This window comes from Ranitomeya variabilis, chromosome 5 (genome assembly GCF_051348905.1).
Source record: "Ranitomeya variabilis isolate aRanVar5 chromosome 5, aRanVar5.hap1, whole genome shotgun sequence".
Taxonomy (NCBI): domain Eukaryota; kingdom Metazoa; phylum Chordata; class Amphibia; order Anura; family Dendrobatidae; genus Ranitomeya; species Ranitomeya variabilis.
Window position 1 is genome coordinate 180,932,935 of NC_135236.1, and position 5,791 is coordinate 180,938,725.

Sequence of the window (5,791 nt, forward strand, 5' to 3'; positions counted from 1 at the left end):
CCAAACATCGTGTGGTGGTCTTGACGGATCACAAGAATTTGACTTATCTCGAGTCTGCTAAACGGCTAAATCCTAGACAGGCTCGATGGTCACTGTTTTTCTCCCGTTTCGATTTCGTGGTTTCATACCTTCCGCTTTCGAAGAACGTGAAGGCTGATGCTCTTTCTAGGAGCTTTGTGCCTGACTCTCCGGGAGTTTCTGAACCGGCTGGTGTCCTCAGAGAGGGGGTGATTTTGTCTGCCATCTCCCCTGATTTGCGACGGGTACTGCAGGAATTTCAGGCCAATAGACCTGACCGTTGTCCACCGGAGAGACTGTTTGTCCCGGATAGATGGACCAGTAGAGTCATTTCCGAGGTTCATTCTTCGGTGTTGGCGGGTCATCCTGGGATTTTTGGCACCAGGGATTTGGTGGCTAGGTCCTTTTGGTGGCCTTCCTTGTCGCGGGATGTGCTTTCCTTTGTGCAGTCCTGTGGGATTTGTGCTCGGGCCAAGCCTTGCTGTTCTCGTGCCAGTGGATTGCTTTTGCCTTTGCCTGTCCCGAAGAGGCCCTGGACGCATATTTCCATGGATTTTATTTCGGATCTTCCGGTCTCTCAGAAGATGTCTGTTATCTGGGTGGTTTGTGATCGTTTTTCTAAAATGGTCCATTTGGTGCCCTTGCCTAAGCTGCCTTCCTCCTCCGATTTGGTTCCACTGTTTTTTCAGAATGTGGTTCATTTGCATGGTATTCCTGAGAATATTGTGTCTGACAGAGGATCCCAGTTTGTGTCCAGATTTTGGCGGTCCTTTTGTGCTAAGATGGGCATTGAATTATCTTTTTCATCGGCCTTCCATCCTCAGACGAATGGCCAAACCGAACGAACTAATCAGACCTTGGAGACTTATCTGAGATGTTTTGTTTCTGCGGATCAGGATGATTGGGTGACTTTTTTGCCATTGGCTGAGTTCGCCCTCAATAATCTGGCTAGTTCTGCTACTTTGGTTTCGCCTTTTTATTGCAATTCTGGTTTTCATCCTCGTTTTTCCTCAGGTCAGGTTGAGCCTTCTGACTGTCCTGGGGTGGATAGGTTGCAACAGATTTGGAACCACGTGGTGGACAATTTGACGTTGTCACAAGAGAAGGCTCAGCGCTTTGCTAACCGCCGTCGCTGTGTGGGTCCCCGACTTCGTGTGGGGGATTTGGTATGGCTGTCTTCTCGTTATGTTCCGATGAAGGTTTTCTCTCCTAAGTTCAAGCCTCGTTTCATCGGTCCTTATAAGATTTTGGAAATCCTCAATCCTGTGTCGTTTCGTTTGGACCTCCCGGCATCATTTGCCATTCACAATGTGTTCCATAGGTCATTGTTGTGGAGAATTGGAGTATGTGGTGGAGAAGATCTTGGATTCTCGTGTTTCGAGACGGAAGCTTCAGTACTTAGTTAAATGGAAGGGCTATGGTCAGGAGGATAATTCCTGAGTTGTCGCCTCTGATGTCCATGCGGCCGATTTGGTTCGTGCCTTTCATTCGGCTCGTCCTGATCGGCCTGGGGGCTCTGGTGAGGGTCCGGTGACCCCTCCTCAAGGGGGGGGTACTGTTGTGAATTCCGTCTGGGCTCCCTCTGGTGGCCTTTAGCAATACTGCGGGTCTGGAGCTGGGCTCAGCTGCCTCATTTCCTGCTATGCTGGTTCCTATTTAACACCACCTGGACCTTTACTTGTTGCCTGCTGTCGTTGTATTCAGTACTGGTTCTGATCTCTCTGGACTTCCTTGTGACCTGTCTCCATCTGGAGAAGCTAAGTCTTGCTAGTTCTTGTTTGCTCATATTTCTCTAGAAAATGTTTCTCAATATATGATGACTTCTGTCCAGCTTGCTTATATGTGATTTTTCGCTTGCTGGAAGTTCTGGGGTGCAGAGTACGCCCCTCACATCGTGAGTCGGTGTGGGGGTTCTTGTATTTTCTGCGTGGATGTTTTTGATAGTTTTTGTACTGACCGCACAGATCCCTTGCTATCTTCAGTCTATTTAGTGTTAGCGGGCCTCATTTGCTTAAACCTGTTTTTCATTACTACGTTTGTATTTTCCCCTTAACTCACCGTTATTATTTGTGGGGGGCTGTCTAAAACTTTGGGGTTATTTCTCTGAGGCAAGTGAGGCTTGCTTTCTCTCTAGGGGTAGTTAGTTCCTCAGGCTGTGAAGCGGCGTCTAGGTTTTTAGGTAACGCTCCACGGCTGCCTTTAGTGTGTTTGGATAGGATTAGGGTTGCGGTCAGTATAGTTTCCACATCCCCAGAGCTCGTCCTAATATTCTGGTTTACCTATCAGGTCAGTTTGGTGATCCTACCACCGGATCATAACAGATATACCTTTTTGGTAATAATTCTAAACGGTATGTGTGGAGAAAACCAGGCACTGCTCATCACCTGCCCAATACAATCCCAACAGTGAAACATGGTAGAGGCAGTATCATGCTATGGTGGTGTTTTTCATCTGCAGGGACAGGATGATTGGTTGCCATTGAAGGAAACAAGAATGCGGCTACGTACAGAGCTATCCTGGATGAAAATATCTTCCAGAGTGCTCTGGACAATAACAAAGGAGTGTCTTCAGAACAACTCTGTGACCATTCTTGACTGGCCCAGCCAGAGCCCTGACCTAAACCCAATTTAGCATCTCTTGAGAGATCTGAAATTGGCTGTTCACCAATGTTCTCCATCCAACCTGACAAAACTGTAGAGGATCTGCAAGGAAGAATGGCAGAGAATCCCCAAATCCAGGTGTGAAAAACTTGTGGCATCATTCCCAAGAAGACTCATGGCTGTACTAGCTCAAAAGGGTGCTTCTACTCAATACTGAGCAAAGGGTCTGAATTAGTGTTGAGCATTCCGATACCGCAAGTATCGGGTATCGGCCGATATTTGCTGTATCGGAATTCCGATACCGAGATCCGATACTTTTGTGGTATCGGGCATCGGTATCGAAACAACATTAATGTGTAAAATAAAGAATTAAAATAAAAAATATTGCTATACTCACCTCTCCGACGCAGCCTGGACCTCACCGAGGGAACCGGCAGCGTTGTTTGCTTAAAATTTGCGCTTTAACTTCCTTACGTGAAGTCCCGGCTTGTGATTGGTCGCGTGCCGCCCATGTGGCCGCGACGCGACCAATCACAGCAAGCCGTGACGTAATTTCAGGTCCTTCAGGATTTTAAAATTACGTTCCGGCTTTGTGATTGGTCGCGTCGCGGTCACATGGGCGACGCGACCAATCACAAGCCGTGACGTCACGGGAGGCTGGACACGCGCGCATTTTAAAATGCGCGCGTGTCCAGCCTCCCGTGACGTCACGGCTTGTGATTGGTCGCGTCGCCCATGTGACCGCGACGCGACCAATCACAAAGCCGGAACGTAATTTTAAAATCCTGAAGGACCTGAAATTACGTCACGGCTTGCTGTGATTGGTCGCGTCGCGGCCACATGGGCGGCACGCGACCAATCACAAGCCGGGACTTCACGTAAGGAAGTTAAAGCGCAAATTTTAAGCAAACAACGCTGCCGGTTCCCTCGGTGAGGTCCAGGCTGCGTCGGAGAGGTGAGTATAGCAATATTTTTTATTTTAATTCTTTATTTTACACATTAATATGGTTCCCAGGGCCTGAAGGAGAGTTTCCTCTCCTTCAGACCCTGGGAACCATCAGGGATACCGTCCGATACATGAGTCCCATTGACTTGTATTGGTATCGGGTATCGGTATCGGATTAGATCCGATACTTTGCCGGTATCGGCCGATACTTTCCGATACCGATACTTTCAAGTATCGGACGGTATCGCTCAACACTAGTCTGAATACTTATGACCATGTGATAATTCAGGGGGTTTTTTTAAATAAATTTGCAAAAATTACTACATTTCTTTTTTTTTTCTGTCAAAATGGGGTGCAGAGTGTACACTCACCGGCCACTTTATTAGGTACACCTGTCCAACTTCTTGTTAACACTTAATTTATAATCAGCCAATCACATGGCGGCAACTCAGTGCATTTAGGCATGTAGACATGGTCAAGACAATCTCCTGCAGTTCAAACCGAGCATCAGTATGGGGAAGAAAGGTGATTTGAGTGCCTTTGAACGTGGCATGGTTGTTGGTGCCAGAAGGGCTGGTCTGAGTATGTCAGAAACTGCTGATCTACTGGGATTTTCACGCACAACCATCTCTAGGGTTTACAGAGAATGGTCCGAAAAAGAAAAAAAATCCAGTGAGCGGCAGTTCTGTGGGCGGAAATGCCTTGTTGATGCCAGAGGTCAGAGGAGAATGGGCAGACTGGTTCGAGCTGATAGAAAGGCAACAGTGACTCAAATCGCCACCCGTTACAACCAAGGTAGGCCTAAGAGCATCTCTGAACGCACAGTGCGTCGAACTTTGAGGCAGATGGGCTACAGCAGCAGAAGACCACACCGGGTACCACTCCTTTCAGCTAAGAACAGGAAACTGAGGCTACAATTTGTACAAGCTCATCGAAATTGGACAGTAGAAGATTGGAAAAACGTTGCTTGGTCTGATGAGTCTCGATTTCTGCTGCGACATTCGGATGGTAGGGTCAGAATTTGGCGTAAACAACATGAAAGCATGGATCCATCCTGCCTTGTATGGAGCATCTTTGGGATGTGCAGCCGACAAATCTGCGGCAACTGTGTGATGCCATCATGTCAATATGGACCAAAATCTCTGAGGAATGCTTCCAGCACCTTGTTGAATCTATGCCACGAAGAATTGAGGCAGTTCTGAAGGCAAAAGGGGGTCCAACCCGTTACTAGCATGGTGTACCTAATAAAGTGGCCGGTGAGTGTATATTAATGAGAAAAAAATGATTTTTTCTTAATTTACCAAATCGCTGCAAGGAGAGAAAGAGTGAGAAATGTAAAGGGGTCTGAATACTTTCCATACCCACTGTGTGTGTGTGTGTATATATATATATATATATATATATATATATATATATATATATATATATATATAATCTTTACTTATACTTGTGTGTGTAAACATCATAAATTTGAACATGGTATGCAATGACATTATGGTCTTAAATTCCAAGAGACTGAAAAAAAGAGGTTGAACAAGGAAATTATATCACAATTCTTTTTTTTTTTAAATATTATATCTTTATTTAGCTCTATGGATTTCAAGAACACATGAAAAATGCATAAAAAGGCATGAAAGACGCACATATTTTCAGCTGCATTTTTCTGCCAAGAGATACAGAAACCTTGCAGAAATATCTTCTAGCAAATACGCAACGTTTGCACATAGCCTAACTAAAAATATAGCCATGGTTGTGTCACATCACACCTTGGTGAGCCTGCACTTGGATTTGAGCTCTTTTTTTTCAGAGTGGATGACAAGTTCAAAAGGTGGCAGGGGAGACAGAGAAGTGGCTAATAAGTGGGGGAAAACTTTGATTTCTCTGATATATATTTCAAAGTTTCTTTGCCTGTTCTATTGATTTATGCAAACTTAACTGAAAGCACAGTTCCTTTTTAAGCAATAACCTTCATTCCCAGATCATCCCATTAAATTTTGCAGGTCCCCTACTAAGCAATATGGAACAAAATGATATTATTATAAATACATGATTTCCTAGTGGCATTATTTTTTTAATCAAAACTTTTTAGCAACAGCTGTTCTATTAAAATATAGGAATTGTGGTGTGTGATATTTTACTAAAGTGTTATTTTAAAGAGATGGGAAATGGATCCTGTATAACTTCCAGCCAAAATCTGTGAATCTTTTGTAATTGGTCTGTGAAGGTT